Raw genomic sequence first — 19,795 nt, forward strand, 5'->3', positions numbered from 1 at the left:
CTTTAGAACTAGCAATGGAGGATTGCGAGGCTTGGTTGCTTTACTCGAGGACTTACTAAATAATGAGATTGTGCATTTGTGCGTGCGTGTGTGTGTGTGTGTGTGTGTGTGTGTGTGTGTGTGTGAGTTTGTATTTGAAAGATCAAAAGAGAGAAACTCAGAGAGATTGCCTCTGGGATTACCTTTTTTGTTGCAGCTCTCGTCAGAAGTATTATCGCTTAAAAATCGCCAAGATGTAACCACAGTGAGTGTTGCCATATTTCCATTGTAAACCTTAACTTTTTTCAACCCCACTGAGATGCAGGTGTGCGCTGCTGACATGATGGCTCTGTTTTTCGCTTAGGAGTAAAAGTGTGTGCGTAATGCGTATAATGGATGTGTATCCACATGTTTGGGAGTGTGTGAGAGGGAGAGGGGATATCGAAGTTTTATTGATCAAGTGTATCTAGCTTTGATACAGCTCAAACCTTCGTTGCTAGTTTGAAAACATCACTTCAGAACTAGCAACGGAGGATGCACTGCTTCTCGACATTGGAGTAACAAGATAGTGTGTGTGTGTTGGCACAGTAGGGGGCACAGGTGGTCCATCAGCCGGTCATTTCAGTCAGTCGACCCGTGGCATCTGGGTCTGACCCGTGACCTCCTGCCAGCGGGCTTTCAACACTTCACGTGGCCTCAAGGTACAAACCTGGCATAAACGTCATGGTGACGTCACCGCCACTTAGTGGCAAATGGAGGTTGTTGTTGTTGTGTGTGTGTGAGAGAAAGAGAGCAAGAAAAGGAGAGAAACAGAGAGATCACATGTGGAATTACAAGTGGCTCTCATCAGGATTAACATCGCTTCAAATTGCCAAGATGTAAGTTTAAGTTTACTTGTCAGCAGCAACAAGTGTTGCCATACTTGTACAGCTTTTCTATTGCTAAACAGCTGTTTACAATCACAGGTCCCTGGGGTGCGCTGACTTAGCTCCCGAGAGTTTGTGAAACTGATTAGGGCAAAATACATTGAAACATAAAAAGTTTCACATATTAAAAGTTATTTTGGATAATAGAAACTGTTGTATTGATAAAGTCACGGGGGTGCTGCTCTGTTTGTTTGTTTGTGTGTGTGTGTGTGTGTGTGTGTGTGTGTGTGTGTGTGTGTGTGTGTGTGTGTGTGTGTGTGTGTGTGTGTGTGTGTGTGTGTGTGTGTGTGTGTGTGTGTGAGTGTGTGTAAGTGTGGGGGAGCGGAGAGAGCACGTGGGCTCTTTTCAATCAAAATGTAAATACATTTAGGATATTACGGACATTTTTTATCATTCTTATCTGGTGTACTCAAACAATGTCTTTGTTTTAATTGGTTATTTTGTTGCTCTTTGACATTACTGAAATTATTTGGGGAAATGTTTTGAAACTGTAATGCAGTCAAGACCTGAAACTACTTCATAGCCATGCATTTACTTGAAAGATAACTGCACACCTTAGAATGTCCATCAACCAATCAGAAACAAGGATTCAACAGACCCGTGGTAAAAGATTAATTTAATCCATGAGTGAAAGTATCCAATAACAGGGTGGTTACTGAGATCAAGCAAGTAGTATTCAGCTACTCATGTGATCCCAATGGAATTGGTCATGCTTTTACATTTACATTTATGCAATTGGCAGATGCTTTTATCCAAAAGTGCACTTATTACAGGGACAATCCCCCTGGAGCAACCTGGAGTTAAGTGCCTTGCTCAAGGACACAATGGTGGTGGCTGTGGGGATCAAACCAGCATCCTTCTGATTAACTGATTAACAGTTGTGTGCTTTAGCCCACTATACCACCACTCCGCTTTTATCCATATGTTTCAGTAACTATTTATTTCTTTAAGAATAAAACATTTTAATGAGGAATAACGTACTGAATGTAACTGTAGCATATTTAGGGGTTTCTATGAAAGTTTGCTAACTGGTTAGGTTAGCGGTGCTGTGTTATGCTATTAGCTTAGCTGTACTGTGTTGACAATATGGTGTAGGCAGGTTGTGCATGTGTGGTCAGTTGCCCTGGAAGAGTCTCTTTAGGACTTCCTGTGAACTTTCATCACCAGAGTAACCAGCACCAGTGATTTGTGATATGGGTCAACACTAATGAATACAGTCTCATCGATGCACATGAACGTCAGCGCGTTCCACTATGCACAAATAAACAGCAAACAGTTAAAGTGCCCAAATTCTCACATCGATATATGGAGCGAATTGAGTATGATAAATGTACACTGTATGGGTAGTATGTGTGAGCAAGGAATTAAATTAAACAGTCCTATTTCTTCATTATTATTTAAGGAAATTGACAATCGTTATAATTTAGATAAATGACAAAAAACTAGATTGTTTGTCTGAATAAAATTATCCACCATTAAAATCGTAATACAACGTCTCGTTGTATCAGCTCACAATTTCTACTGTAGGGAACTAGCTTTAATAAGAGAATTATGATTAATTCTCTTATTGGATTTATATTATTCTCATGGCTTATTGACAATAATATTACACATATAGGTATAGCTTTGTAGCAAAATCTTTTAGAAACAGGGATGAGATTATTTAATAAAAATATACCACAGTCAAAATATCTTTAAAAGGGAAGCATGAATAATGAATCATAACTCGTTATAATTAATTATGAGCATTTGGATCGGTTAATAGAATTAACTTGAGGTAGCTGAATTAATATTAAAATCAGTTTATCTGTTCTTCCAGCAAACACTCAGTATTGATCGTCTATCAATTCTCAGAAAGGATATTTTTCGTGGCCACACAAAAATAACTCTTTCTTAGCATGGAGCTGAGATTGAATCGTTAAATTTACATTGATTTACAAGCAAATCATCAATCAACTCGCAAGAATGTACACAAAAGCTTTATTTAACTAAATTACGAACACATAACTAATCTAAACAAAGACATTCACACAAAACACTCATACATGGGAAAGGGAAAAATTAAAAATAAAATTAAACCGGAAACAGAATAGGGGAAATTAAGTTATGAAAAGAGTCACTTATCCATCTGAGAGAACCATCGAGTTCTTAATTTAAAGAATTGCCGGCCTCAACCTCGTGGTCAGCATGACCAGCAGCAGAGGGGAGAGAGAATGGGAAAGAGCGATGAGTAAGAGGCAGGACGTGTCCTTTAACTTCTGATGGAGGTCCCTCCTCTCGAGTCTGGCTTGACAGGAAATGTTCCTTTGATTGGAAGCTGACTCATTTGCATGATTAGGGTTAGTTTAAGCCCTTTTAAACTCTAAATAATATAGCAAGCATACAATGTCAGAATTATATATATATATATATATATATATATATATATATATACCATTGTGCAGGATGTCACATAAGGATTCATTTGATGGGAAACATGATACTAAATAATTTTACATTAGCTGGTTGTCCTGTCATAAGTCATGCATACAACAGTATACAATACAAAAGACACTTTACAAGACAGTAATGATCATATACACAATGTCCTGGGGAAATGCATGTTCATTTATAGTTTGTTTATAATGAATTATGACTTGCTGTGTCAGATATCGAGCTACGGATTGGCAAGATGTGCTCTTTGAAACAGGCTCAACTGTCACCGTGAATACAGCGAGGGCCAAACTGTCCCGGGCCATCAGAGAGGCAAAGCACGCACACACCCAGAGAATCCACAGCCACCTCCAGGACAGTGGCGACATGCAGCACATGTGGCAGGCCATCCAGGCCATCACCAACTACAGGACAACATCACCTGCCTGTGACAGTGATGCCTCCCTTCCAAATGCGCTGAACGACTTCCATGCTCAGTTTAGGTACAGAATGACATTGCAGCGAGGAAGACCACCCCTCCTCCCAACGTCCAGGTTCTTTGTCTTACCATGGCTGATGTGAGGAAAACTCTATGCAAAGTCAACCAACGGAAGGCTGCTGGATCAGACAAAATTACTAACATCGATGGCTCCTATGTGGAGATCATCAAGACCACCAAATTCCTTGGTGTTCAACTGGTGGAGAACCTCACCTGGTCCCTCATCACCAGCTCCATAACCATAAAAGCCCAGCAGCATCTCTACTTTCTGCGAAGGCTGAGAAAAGCTCATCTCCCATCCTCCATCCTCACCACATTCTACAGAGGGACAAGAGCATCTTGAGCAGCTGCATCCTTGCATGGTTTTGAAATTGTTTTGTATCACAAGACCCTGAAGAGGATAGTGAGGACAGCTGAGAAGATCATCTGGGTCTCTCTTCCCTCCATCATAGACATTTAAACCACACGCTGCATCCGCAAAGCCACCAGCATTGTGGATGACCCCACGCACTCCTCAAACAAACTCTTCACCCTTCTGCCGTCTGGCAAAAGGTACCAAAGCATTCGAGCCATCACGGCCAGACTGTGTAAAAGATTCTTCCCCCAAGCCATCAGACTCCTCAACACTCAGAGACTGGACTGACAACACACACACACACACACACACACACACACACACACACACACACACACACACACACACACACACACACACACACACACACACACACACACACACACACACTCAACTGAAAACCATTTGCAATTTCTGTATTATCCACCTGAATTCATTTGCTGCTGCTGTATTCATAAAGTAATTTCTTGTCACTTCTACCTGGCTGTTACCCCCAATAACTGTTATGTCCATATATAGTATAAGCTTATCTGCTGAATACTATGTCATAGTATGTTATGTTTACATTCACTGCGTTTTCTATTATATTTTTGTATATTTGCTGGGATTAGCATAACAGAGATGTGGTCTGAGTAGCCGAGGTGGGTACGTGCTGGGGATGTTTGTGTAAATAAGATCCAGTGGGTTCGCCCCTCGTTGCAATGTCAACATGCTGATGGAATTTAGGGAGCACTGACCTGAAATTCGCATGGTTGAAATCTCTGGTGACAATAAATTGTCCGTCAGGGTGTGCGTTTTGCAGTTCGCTAATAGCTCCACACAGTTCACAGAGCGCCTCCTTAGCATTAGCATTTGGGGCAATGTACACTCAGATTATGAGGACGGTTGTGAATTCCCGTGGTAAATAAAATGGCCTGCATCTAAGAGATTTAGAGGAGATTTAGAGATGGTGGCACGGCAGTAGCACGTAGCGGCCACTCCGGATCCAAAATTGTGTTATTTTTGTTTCTCAGCCCGATTTTTACAGCACAAGGACATCGGAGCAACAAAAAAGATTTAGAGGAGATTTAGAGATAACACAACTAAGAGAGCTGTTTTGCTGAATATTATCACGATTGAAAATGTTACATTGAATTTATTGTTCAATAAACAAGTAGCGTAGTTAATATTTATTATTAAGTTACTTACATTTTAGACACAAACCATATTAACTGTTTTTGTTCTATTTCACCGACTAAAATAGTTCCAAAGGAAAGCTACAGCAGCGCGGTGTTTTGTTACTGAATGATTCAGCGTTTTAAACTAATCTTTTGTATGAATGACTCACTAATTAAGACGGTCACTTGCCGCCACCTATTGGCGGTTTAGTTTAATGTTTAAGTATTGCATTTTTTTTTATATTCAAACATTTATTTAAAACATCAATCTCATAACATTATTTATTGCAGTTGTAATTGCAGTGCACATTTTTTAATTTGATGGGTAATAGCCCTATAGTGTCTTATTATTATAACTGAATTTATTGATCAAATGTAAGAATTTGACATGAAAGATGATGCATACATTTAATGAGTGAGAAGTAGAGAGGTAGAAACAGCTTTGGACTTCTAGAGTAAATGCTTGTATGTACGATATGTGCAGACCCATTTGATATTAGGACTGCTTTACTTCTAGGTTGGTTGTTTATGTTTTTATGTTATGGTCATACTGTGAAATAAATGTAATTTAGGGGGGAAAAAAACAAGGTTGTCCGTGTTTCTAAATTTTATTTGGGTGCATAGGATGGCCTGGATGGGTGTAGGATTTCCCGGCCTGAAATTGTGTCCCAGTCCGGCCCTGCTTGTCACTACTGTGCAAGATCCCAACACCTTTTGTAATTCTTCATATATATATTAAGTAGGTTAATATCGTATGTTTAGTTCTGGGCTTGTCTAAGACATTTCAGCCCACTGGGCTAACAGGTTGTCTGATAGGAGGTTAACACTGCCAGCTTTGATGCACCCAGTCGTCTTAATAAGCATTTACAACCCCAACAGCTGTGCAATCATCTTAGCTTTACCCTAAGGTTCACTGAGTGCAGAACATCTCTTCTCTTTCTATTTCTCTCTGTCTCTCTCTTTCCCAGTCTCTCTCGATCTCACACAGGCTTTGAAGCTCAGATGTCCCAAGTGAAACCTAGTGCCACATTAATTAGTCATGTTTTACTGTGCGACACTTATAGTTTAACTCTTTATCTGAGAAAACGCAAAGTGAGCAGAACAGCATAAGTGCAGTCACTAACTCCGTGAACACACCATAATTAAAACTGTGAGTGGTTCACATTATAGAGAATAAGTTTCATAAAATGTAATACACATACAATATATAAATAGAACAAGTAAAGACAAACAGAGGGAGGTTTTAATTTAATTTAGCCTATTCTTTGCCAGTGACAGCAAGTGGGCATTGCATCGCTTGGATTTCTAAGCCCAATTAGCTGAGAACCATTCTCTGTGACATGACATCATTGAGTGGATCACAACAGTGCTCAAGCTTTTGTGTCTGTTCTAGATATGCAGCTTTATGTCATCGTTTTCCTATGTGATTAGTTCAGGTCTCCCTGTAGGCTTGGCTTCTTGCCATCGGCTCCATATAAAATGGAACCTGGTACTTGGGTTAAAAATTTTTTTTTGTCTGTCTCAGTCTCTGTTTACATTGTTTATTCTGGGTTACTCATGGTTTTCCTTATTTATACCATGCATTATCTGGGAATTGCATGCAATTAACAGACATAAATGCTCAATTTGTGCTTTTCTCAGACAGTAACATCTACTAAGGGTGGGGCTGTACCAGGTGGCTACAAATACTGGATCAGAATCTCCTACTCCAAATAAAAGCCTAGGGTTCTGTGTTAGGGTCCTAATGGGCATGCCGTTTACTTAGCATTGAGTAAGTGGATTACTTACCTCCCCACTTTGAAGAGTAAAAGGAGGAAAATAGAAATTAGGACATTAATCCTATTGTATGAGAAGAGGAGAGAAAGAGAGGGAGGAAGGAAGAAAGAGAGAGAGAGAGAAAGAGAGAGAGTGCCATTGTGTCTCCATCAGATAGAGAAGGTCAGCTTTTCAGGGAAAAAGTGCTGCACTTCTCTGCGTCTTGCCCATTGTAAGTTACAGAAGAGAGGGAATGCTTTTGATTACCAGGCAGAGAGTGAAAGTAAGATTTCCATTATTATGCCTCCATGGGTGGTTCAATTATTTCTTCTTACCAGCAAAGGTTTTTTTGTGTGTCTCTGATTCAACAACCACAAACGTCTTTCCCGTCATTTTACTCTCTCAGGTTTCATGAACTCTCATAAAAGTAAAAATATGTTCAAATTCATGACAGTGGGAAGAACTAAATTATATCAATATTGTTATGACTTAAAAAAGTGGGATGTTTCCCACAGTGACAGAAAGGCTGTGTTTATAAAGTGTTAGTGACTGTGTCAATCATAAGACAAATAAAGAATATGTGGGCCTTTCTTATGAATTAAAGGAATGGTTCATTCAAATAATGAAAATGAATATTCTGATCTGTCTTGTCAGTGGCAGTTCATACAGACTCACTGTAAAGTTTAAAAAGGATGCAAAGGTATCATAAAAGCAGTCCATGTGTGTAATAGTCCATGTCTTCTGATGACATATTAAAGGTTAGGTTGAGAACCAGCCATTTTTCTGGGGAAATCTTGACACTTGTTTCCAAGCCCAATATAGCTGGGCTTAGAAACATGCCCATTTAAATGTTAGAGGCATTGATATATAGATTTTTGTACTAATGTTTGTCTTAATGTTTGTCTTCCTCCTTATTGGTCATATTTTTATGTCAACGTCTGCCACAAAGCACAGATTGATGCTGTATAACAGGCGCTATTTATATCTGATTGTTCCATCTGTGTGTTTATTTTAATTAGTTTAGACAGAAATATACATGTTTCTCTAATCCCATAAATGGATCCCCATCCAGTGCTTTGCCATCACTTCCTGTTCCCAGCCTGTTTGGAGAGAAATAATTTGCCTTTATGACGATCTACACCTCAAATCTTAGAGATATAAAAAAAGAGCTTAAGAAGGTTTTTTAATCACCATCGTAAAAAAAAAAAATATTTACATTGTTGTACATATTTTTAGAATGCAGACATGCAAGCATATTGACTAACCCATCACATTAATACCATACACCCATACCCCCACAGAATGCATGCATAAATATCCATATATACACAATACACAAAACAAAAGCATCTCTTTAAAATTCACCTTTTATAAGGAAAGACTCTAAAACAAGAAACACCTTGACGTCTGTCAAAATAATTCCTACATTGACCACTGACCCTCTAATAAAACAATGTTTACCTTCTGTCACTGTATCACATTTAGTTTTTATCTAAGTTAAAAAATTTTGAATAGGTCACTCAATATTATACAAATGTGGTCTGAGTGCTGTAAATGCCAACAGGCTTTTATGACTGATGGGTAGTAGCAGGGATTTGATAACAAAACAAATTGTGAGGATTTAGACATCTAATATTTTATATGTAGTATACAGTTATCTGTTGTTTGGTTGACCAAATAATTGCACTCACATTTGAATGTTTAGTGGAATCCTTTAAACCTACAGGCAGTATAAACAGATTGCTTTATGTATCATAATAGTTTGCAAATCTGAAAAGCAAATAAAAGATATGGGTGTACAGTATATGCATTTTAACATGATCTCAATAGGAATTAAATTGCACCCTTGCATTAATGATCTCTATTTTACCACTAATGACCCATGTGGTGAACATCTTAATCTAGCCTTGCTTAAATTATAATCCAGGATTTACTAGTCTTAATCCAACATAGAAGTGATCACTCCTGTATGGAGGTCATATGGCCTAGACTGTTTTTGTGTTTGTCTCTTGTCTCTCTGGGACGTTCTGTTTTTACTTCTGCTAAACATTGAATGTCCACTTCATAACAAGCTCAAATCATAAGACTGCACTGCACAATTTAAGTAGCTGTTGCCCATATATATCAAATTTTAGGGTGTCATAAGAATTAATCTTTTTTATGTATAATTGTAACAAAATACTGTTAAAAACAAAAGCCTTTAAATAAAAACAAAAATTATCCATTTATTTTGGTGATTGTCACTACCATTGTCCCAGTTTCTTTTGCAATCTGCTTGTGATTAATCTTTTCATTTTTCAAATGGGAATTAGCGTTCCCTGCTGAGAAAGACCTTCGTTTAAGCAGCATGATCACCCGCTAGACACTTTTACTAGATTTAATGTGGATAAAATGTCTGTTAGTTTAATCTACTGTATGTCTGTGATAACAGCTTTAATCAATGTTATCTTTGATGCCCTTCATCTCCTGTTAACATGTATTATCATTCTTGTTTACATCCTCTTCAAAAATCAAAGACATTTCAGTTCAATATTTCATAGAAGAGAATAAAAGTAAAAATACTTCATTTAAAAATATATTTAAAAAATTTGTTATTAAAAAACAACTGTAAGCAGATGTTACAAATCTGATTATACACTATGGTATAATTTAGATTTTAAAGGGGACATATTATACCCCCTTTTACACAATGTAATATAAGTCTCAGGTGTCCCCAGAATGTGTCTATCAAGTTTCAGCTCAAAATACCTCACAGATTGTTTATTCTACCATGCCTTTATACCCCTTTATGCCTTTTGTAGCCCTGTTCCAAATGGGCTGTATTAGTATCTGTAACTTTAAATGCAAAGGAGCTATTGCTCCCCACACCCCTTTCTGAAAGTTGGCTGTGCCTTTCCTGCTGGTACCATGGATACCCCTGTGACAATAATGCAGGAGAACTTAAACAGATAAAAAATTATAAATAACTTGTAGAACACACTAAGTATATCATCTTACTGTATTGTGCATAACAAAGGTCGAGGTATGAAATATGAAAAACAGCTATAGTTGTTGAAAATACCACTATTGTTTCCTAATAGTTTTTAAATAATGACCGTTTTTATTACAAGGAAGTTCTACATTGCATGACCACTCAAGCGGGACTGTGGAGGACACCAATCAGTTATCAGGGCTGCAGCTTCATTGTTATTGAATAAGGTAGTTAGGAACTAGTTGCTATGTCACAAAAAGCACAATGTCTTCACAACAAGCTTTTTCACGCAACGTGCAAACAAGCAAATTCAGAAAGCCAAACTGCAAACATTAAAAAGTATAAAGTTCGAAACTTACGACTTTCAAATCTTAAGTTGGGTCACTGAGTGTTGGTATCGATCCATCCTTGATCCTTAGATTTGAAGCAAATCCATCCTTGTGTTGACCATCGTTGATAAAGCAGTCAGAGTTAGCACTAGCGGCTCTAGCGAGGAGATAAATATGGCGGACTGTGCACTACATGTTCAGGTTTTAATGAGGGTGGATCTAAGCTACTTGGGCGGATTGCTTTGCCAGCTGTGGGCGGTACCTTTCCCCTTTTGATGTCATAAGGGGCTGCAAACCTGAACAGCTCGTTCGGAGACACTGGCTTTTATTGATGTGGAAAGGAAAGAAATGAGGGGATGGTCTTTTACCATATTTTGTGTTAGTCTACACACACTGGGGACACATAATTATGTAAAAAAAAACCTGAAAAAGAGTTTTTGACATAATATATCCCCTTTAAGAAACTCTTGACGCCTGATTAATTTTAAATTCACTCTGATGTAACGCACAAGTATAAAGGAAGTGCTAAACCAGTTTTTAGATAGAAAAACTGGTTTAGCCAGTTTTTCTAAAATATTGGGTTCCCAAATCTCGAGAAACCTCGTCTAGTTTCAAATTGCATTTTGTGGGATCATTATGACATTTGCCTCTGACCGTGTGTTTGGTTGTCTGTTTAGATTGTACATCTCGCTGTGTTTCATGTTTTGCATTTAACTGAATTTTTTTAGATGAGAGAGCAAAACGATATTAGATTATACTCTTATTTGACAAGTAAAGGTGAGCAAGCAAAGTATGTTTTGTTTTCTCTTGCATTGACATCATATCATAGCCCTTCTCTGCAACAGTCTCCCACAGTGCTTTGCTTTGATCTTAGCAAACAAGAACAAGCACAAAAATGAGGTCAAGTTGATAGGAAAGGAGCCTTGTTGTCAGATCTTTGTTTGTGTGTAAACATATACTGCAGGAATTAATTGTAATCCTGCACTGCATAGGTATATCATTTGACCACACACATCTAAGCCTGCCTGGTTAAGCTTAGCATTTGCCTCCCGGTTTTCTTTGTTTGCCATACATTTTGGAGTCAGAATAGGTATAATTATCTCTAACGTGGTTAAGATCATAAAAAGGATGCCTTTCGGATGATTTTCTTTGCACGAAGCGGCATGTGTTTAATAAAATGTCACTTCTTTCTTTATAATTCCTTTGAATTCTTCAGAGCATATGTCTTGAGGTCATCATTACAACAAAAGATTCCCCACAGAATCAATACATCAGCAGTTACCACATGTGCTTCTAGCTAAGGCAATCCTCACGTCATTCTGAATGGCAGCTTGCTTTCCCAGCCTCACTGCAGCCAGACAGTCTCCATATGAAGCCACATCTATGCAACACCTGATACCCCCCACCTGCAAATGCTTTTTGTGTGATTACGCCATCTTGGCTCTGCAGGGGGTGGGCCGCAGCATTGGCTTAGAGCCAACATGGTGGCAGATGGATTGCCTGCTGCTGGCCTCAGGTCCTAAAGCCAGTTTAGTTTTACATGGCCAAGACCAAGCAGCCTCTGGTTAAATGGCTCAGTGTTTACTGTGTGTATATGCATTTGCTGTGGCAACCAAGAGATTCCTACTGGAGAAAAAAAAACATAAAAAAACAGGTTTACCATGGTATGATATTTTATGTTATGAAAGTAGTGGTCGTGACAGTGGATTTCATTAACACTGACACATTTATTTCTATAGCACATTTAAAAACCACACAAGTTGACCAAACTGGTGTATAATAGAAGTAATAATAAATACATAGGATGTAAACAATACGCACGCCTGCAGAAAAGTGGGGAGAAAAAGAGATGGACACAGTTGGAGCAACTTCAATATTGCTGCACTTACAGTGTAACAAATGCAAGGGAGAAAAGGTAAGTTTTGAGCTTAGATTTGAATACATTAATAATGTATTTTATAATATGAAGTGGCAGTGAATTCCAGAGTCCTGGTACAGCGACCGAGAGGACACAATCACACTTACATTTTAAACTAGTCAGAGGAATGACCAGACACATGTCTATTGATAACATAAGAGGCCCGGAGGGTTGATACATAGTTAAGAAATTTAAGGGGCAGACAGCCCAATGAAGGGTTAGTTCACTGAAACATTTAAAATCGGTTGTCATTTACTCACTCTCAAATCACATTTGACTTTTTTCTTCCATGGAACTTGGAGATGTTAGGTATAATGTTAGCCTAATTTTTATTGCATGGGGAAAAATATATGAATGGTGACTGAGGCTAATATTCTATCTAATATTTTCTCTTGTGTTCAACAGAAGAAAGTAAGTTATACAGGTCTGGATCAACATGAGTGTGAGTAAATGATGAACTATCCTTTTAAAGGTGCACTTAGTAATTTTGTCCTCATTAAAAAAGTTTAACTCCTAAAGCTATTAATTGTATTTGTGCAATATATGTAGAAAATGATGACAACTCACATTAAAATGAGGACAGTCATATCAGTAACCTTATAAAAGCAGCTTTATTCTACACGGAGAGGGTCAGCACATGGTGGCTGCCATGTTAGAATCACATGACCAGCCGAATACTACTCACTTAATCTCAGTAATCATCCTGTTATTTGACACTTTCACTGATTGATTAAAGTAATCATGGCTTACTGTGGACTGTGAGTACCAAATTTCGACAATGGCATTCTGAATCTGAAAAACTATTGATTTTATATGATGCTGCATCCAAGCCATTAGGTGTCAGTGTAAGTCTAAGATAACACAAAGACAAAAGTGCACCTTTAAAACATTATGTAAACTAATTTAGAACTGAACTTATGATATTGATGCAGCCACTTTGCCAACATCTGCCTCTCATTTCTACATGTTTAATTACTGTAGTAGTATTTCATTATGAATATGATTTTTAATTCATTTACTGTCCTATGGAAGTCATTAAGGATCATATTTCAGTCACCTTGTAATTTGAGCATTATGTAAATCAAATGAACTCAGTCTCGGCTCTCTATGAAAATGTAATTATTTTGATTATGTTGCAGTACCCCCAGGCAGAGGGACTGGTAAGAATTTATGTCTTAGACTCTCACTATATCTGCTCTTTTTTTTTTACACCCTCTCCTTTCCCCCAAAATGGCATAGATGCTGAAGATGATGAGGCTGTGGGCCCAACTCATGTCTTTGTGATTTCATTGCCTTTCTTTGATTTGCTTTTGGCAGAGGCCTTTTGCACCACGCTGAATGCAATACTGTATGTCATTTGGAGTTTGAGACAATGGAGCCTCACTGAACTTCGAGATTTGTTGTAAAACTGGGAGAGCATTGGTGGAGGAGTTGATTGATTGTGTATGTGGTCACAGTGCTTGGCTCAGTCCTTCCTGTCAAGATAATCTCTACACAGGCCGAGAAACACACAAAAGGAAAGATTTGATACACATAAGCATTTTTTGTGGCATGCGAATAATGGTTTTACGCAATCATTTTGAGTATATAATCATTTTGAAATAATTCCTTTCACGTTCCCTATTTTTTGGAATATAATTCTCTAATGATCCTTGGTTGCAAACACTCTACATATAACCAGGGTTTGAAGAGTTACTTTTGAAATGTATTCCACTACATGTAACAGAATTCATGCTGTAAAATGTAATATGTAAAGTATTCCGTTAGATTACTCAAGGTCAGTAACATATTCTAAATACTTTGGATTACTTCTTTAGCACTGGAACATTTTTTCACTTAATTTGACTATAATAAAAACTCTTCCAGTTCAGTAAGATAAAATACACATGTTTAAAATACATTATCTGAAAAACCTAAATATCTTATGCAGTGTTGTTTCTTAAACAAGATTAATCAAATTGATCTTGTTTTAAAGATTTTTTGATATTTTTACAGGTAAACAATAGAAAATTTATTATCAAGAATATGATTTTTGCCCTAATATCAAAGGTCTTACTAGAAAAAAGATATTATGGTCCAATGTGAATTGTTTTGATAAAGAAATATGATTGTGCCTGGAAACATGTGCATGTAAAATGGCTAAAAATAGCATTTTATCTTAGCGTAAAGCTGACAATTTACAAGATTTTTAGGATTTAATTTCATGCCTCCTCATTTAAACAATGCAAGTGAATGTACTCCATTTTTTGAGAGTCCAAAATTTATATTTAGGGTGCATCAAATTAATCCACACGACTCCAGTCGACAAATATGCTTTTTAACTACAAATGTTCCCTTCCGTACATCTCTGTGATGCGTGCTCATGAGAGGGATGATGTAAGATCGTAGGTAAGGTCACGTGTCACGTGGAGGAGGAGGCAGGAAGCACGTATTTGTTTCAAATAGAAGGAGTGCTGTACAAAAGTTTCATTGTCTTTGCTGTAGATTTGTATTTGTAAACAGTAACTGTATTGTTCAAAATGGTCATTTGGTGTGTGTGTATCCTGGATGCTTCCACCTTCAGAAAACCCAAAGAAAATGCATGGTGGGAAAAATATTAACTTTTCATCGATTGCCTATACATGATCATGAGCGATTGAAACTCTGGCTTATCGTGCTGAACCTGGATATCAGTACACCCCTACATTTTCTCAAATATTGGAGGGTTAGTGAACATTTTACCCCTCAGGATTTCAGACTATTGAAAGAAACAAAGGGTCGATATATGAATTTATTGGCTGTGCCCATGCTGTTTTTCCAGCGAACTCAGGTATGTTCAGGTATGCAGCTAGTACTAGGAGTGTTCTCGCTGGTTGTCTCGCTAATTGTTTCCAACAGTGGATTGCTATGGTCCAATCATGGCAGCACAGGCTCTATGCCTCTGTTGGCATTGGTTGGCATTTACTACATGTGCACCACCATGTCTCCATAGATCTCTGCCTCCCCGAGACTTGTGATTGCGCCACTGCTGCAGCCTCCTCCATCTCCCTAAGTTCCTTATCAGTGTAGTTGTGTTCAAATAGGTAGGGTTGGGTGAAAAACTCCATCTACTCTTCTCTTCTAAAATCTAAATCCTCCGACATCATGTTTGAAATTGTTTTGGACTGTTTTGGTTTGTGAACGGCGCTTGTTCTGTGGTCTGTGCAAGTTTCTTTAGTAAACAATGACACGCTTCTTGCCTCCTCCAAGTGACGTGCGACCTTACCAACGAGCTTACGTCATCTCTCTCATAAGTGTGCGTCAAAGAGATGAACAGAAGTGAACATTTGTAGTTAAAAAGTATATAAGTATTGTTTTGTTTCTAAAAATAATCATTCTTTGAGGTCAGAAGAAATTTATTTGTCGACTGGAGTCGTGTGGATTATTTTGATGTGCCCTAAATATGGCTTTTGGACCGTCAAAAAATGGATACATGCACTTGCATTGTTTAAAGGAAGAGCCTTGAAATGAAATCCTAAAAATCTTAAATTCTTTTTAAAATGTGACACAAAATTATATATTCAAACTCATATTTATCTCATGGTTGCTCTTTGTTTGACAGCCTCTCTCCCTCACACCTCTCTCTCTCTCTCTCTCTCTCTCTCTCTCTCTCTCTCTCTCTCTCTCTCTCTCTCTCTCTCTCTAGTTTATAACTTGCCACTTATTATCACAAATCTCTGTGTAGAGACTAAAGCCATAAACTTATCCACCCTCTTTTTTGGCATCTCTTGCTGTTGTAGCTCATGCATATTCATTCCTTAATTAGTGGGGGCTTAAACTGAAAGTATAATATTTTTAGGAGTTGTTGGATTTCTAGATTGGGTCTTTCATGGTGGATTAGTACTAATGACTCATTGTAGAGTGTGTGTATATGCTGAAACCACTGACTGACGTGCCATCTTCAACTGAATGTGCTCTTTAATCTAAGCATACCACCTGCTTGTACATATACATCATTGCTTGTAAAGTAACCCATTCCAAGGAGACTGTAATGTTTGCGACCGATTTATTTTACTGTGCTTTTCAATCCTATATTGTGACAGGGCGGTGGGCGGGGCCGGGTCGTGATGCTACACACCCTGCCACTAATCAGGCTAATTAAGCCTCCAAAAGGGATAAGGGCCGACTTGAGACGGCAGTGCAAGAGAGAGAGATTTACGGGCAGCTGCCTGACACCTGTGTTTTTCTTTTGGTTAAGTTCATTTTTAAATTATAATTTATATTGTCAAGTCGGTTCTCGCCTCCTCCTTTTCCTTTTACCTTGTTACATATATGTTATGAACGTTTCAGACCAAAAGAATAAACCTACTCTGCCCTATTCACTTAATAAGGTAAGTTCACTTCATATCCATAATTATTTTCAGTGGGTTCGTTTCACTATTCCCTCAGCACCAGATATTCTGCAAACTTTTTCTCAAGTTGTTGTGCACATCTTTTAGCCTCTTATTTCTAATATTACCAAGATATTATCATAAACAGCAACACACAGAATTCCCATCCTCCCTTTATTTATTGTAGGTCAGCCTTCCTTCTTTTAAAGTATGCAGATTAGTCATGAATATTCAGCCTTGTTTAGTAAGGGCATGTTTATTAGCTCCCCAGAGACCTGTAAGACCCTGATGTTTGCTCAGTAATAATCAGACAGTGATTTGTTGGTGGATGATTTGATATTTTGTGCAGCAGTTGAGGCGTGAAATTGTGACAGTTCCCTTATCTCACCCCCTTCTGTGGGTTTGTTTATTGCAATATTTAGTATGAAGAAATACTTACCTTGATTAATTTTGACACTATTAAATTAACAGATTCTTAAAATATAGATGTCTATGCGTATTTTAAATACATGCCCTAATTATTAATTCTGGCACAATGGGGTTTGACCAGTATTTAGCATTTAGGTTTCATTTACTCATCTCCACATTTGTACATTTCATAAACTCAGATATTTTCTTGCCCAGTTTCTCAAAATTCTTGCAATTTCCTCTTGCTCTCTCATTGTTTTCCCCGATTTCACTCCATTACCACCTTTCTTTTATTGTCCATTATTTCCTATTCAGCATTTTTTCCCACTTTTCTGTCCATCACTAACTTAATTGCATTTATAAATGGGGTTGCAGAAATGTGTTTGAGTGGACAGCATGTGTGAGGAGATTGAAAGAGAGAGTAGGAAAAAGCATGTACATTAAATTCAATGGGTAAGAGCATGTGTATATATATATCAGAGCAAGAAGTGGAAATGACTGTTAAGTATGCGTATATGTGTGTATTTGTAAGATGTGAGCATGTCTACCTGTCTGAGTAATAGGCTAATTAGTTTTAATGAAAAGCTCATCTAAAAAATTTAGCAAATGGCTCTTTCATATGGTGGTAATTAAATCAAACTGAGTCTTCTCAGTATGAGCACATTTTACAATACACTAATGATGTTAAGACATTAGAGGTGATGAAGTTGTGTTGGCACAGAATTACCTGATATTTTTGTTTGTGAGGTTGTGGGTGTAGATGGCCCAAGGTTCGTTTCATCAGCCTACCAGGGTATTTTGTGTACTAATAAAAAGCTAATGAGTTTCAACTGATTTACTGATAGAAGTCACAGTTATCAATGAAATCTGTGTCATGGCACAAAAATGATGCATGTCATCAAAACCAGAAGAGAAAGAAATCTTTAATGTTATATCCTTAATTAACACATTATTGTTACATCCTTAAATTAAAAAAGGAAATCATTAAATACAAACACATGTACTGACTTTTATAGACAAGGAAAATTCACAAAGATTACATAAAAGATGTTGTATACATATTTTTTTTATTATGTTTATATTGTGTTTATATCTTCTAGGGGTGTTAAAATACATAAATGCATTGTGAAGCATTGATTAGACAATGAAAATGCATTGCACAATTACACAATTTAATAAAATATTATAATAAAACTATGCCTTTATTTGTTAAATCCACCCAATCAAGATGTACTTCTGACACATTTTGGTCATTGCACATCCTCTAGCGTAGCTTGCAATAATCAAATCAAACCAAATTGTGACCAAGTATCAGATGGCATAATGCACTGCATCGTTTAGTAAAGAATCATAATACAACTGAATCATTGTCATAGCAAGTATTTACACCCCTATACTCTCTTTGCATGCACTCACAACAGCATTGAATCCTCTTGATATTCTCCTTTTTTCTCAAGGATGGGGGGGATGGAAACATCTATAGTATATGTAACACCCTCACCATCCCCCTCACAGAGCACCAGAGCACCAGCTAGAAGTCATCTGACATGTCCGTCTGCTCAGGGACCACTGACCAGATTGGCAATTTGGAGATGTTGACCAGAGATAGTGAATAGGCATCTCAAGAGATGGTATCAATCAGCTGTGTCCTGCTGGGCCAGTTGACTGGGGTGAATGAGTGAGTTATACTGTTATTACTCGGATGGAGAAGACTAGGGGGTGAGTGGCAGAACGCTTAATGACCTGCAGTTCTGCTCCTGATTACTTAACATGCTCCCTCAACCAGTCAATGAACGGTGTTGGAGTAATGAGGCAGAGAATGGTAAGGAGTTATTGGAGGAGAGAGGTAAAGGTTTGGGGAGGGAGAGGGAGAGGGGGAGGTCTGGTAGGCAAAACAGTGGAAAATACACACTGGTGGTATTAGTGTGTGGTGGTAATAGAAATATATTCAGTTCTGAAAATGTTTTGCCAAACATAATTTAATATAAAATAAAGGCAATCTGAGTAAACACAAAATATACACTGACAGCCAAAAGTTTGGAATAATGTACATATTTTGCTGTTTCGGAAGGAAATTGGTACTTTAATTCACCAAAGAGGCATTCAACTGATCACAACGTTTAGAAGGACATTACTGATGTAAAAACAGCACCATCACTATTTGAAAAAAGTTATTTTTGATAAAATCTAGACAGGTCCCATTTACAGCAGCCATCCCTCCAGCAACTTATCCTTGAGTATTCATGCTAAATTGCTAATACTAGAAAATCACTTGCCATTATATCAAACACAGTTGAAAGATATTTGGTTCACTAAATGAAGCTTAACATTGTCTTTGTGTTTGTTTTTGAGTTGCCACACTATGCAATATACGGGCATGTCTTAAGGTCAATATTAGGTAACAAATGGCAAAAAAGAAACAGCTTTCTCTAGAAACTCATCAGCTAATCATTATTTTGAGGAATGAAGGTTATACAATGCATTAAATGGCCAAGAAAATTGAAGTTTTCATACAAAGGTGTACAATACAGTCTTCAAAGACAAAGGAAAACTGGCTCTAACAAGTACAGAAAGAGATGTGGGAGGCCAGATGTACAACTAAACAAGAGGATAAGTACATCAGAGTCTCTAGTTTGAGAAATAGACACCTCACATATCCTCAGCTGACAGCTTCATTGAATTCTACCCGCTCAACACCAGTTTCATGTACAACAGTAAAGAGAAGACTCCGGGATGC

The sequence above is a fragment of the Xyrauchen texanus genome, chromosome 1, assembly GCF_025860055.1.
Source record: "Xyrauchen texanus isolate HMW12.3.18 chromosome 1, RBS_HiC_50CHRs, whole genome shotgun sequence".
Lineage (NCBI taxonomy): Eukaryota > Metazoa > Chordata > Actinopteri > Cypriniformes > Catostomidae > Xyrauchen > Xyrauchen texanus.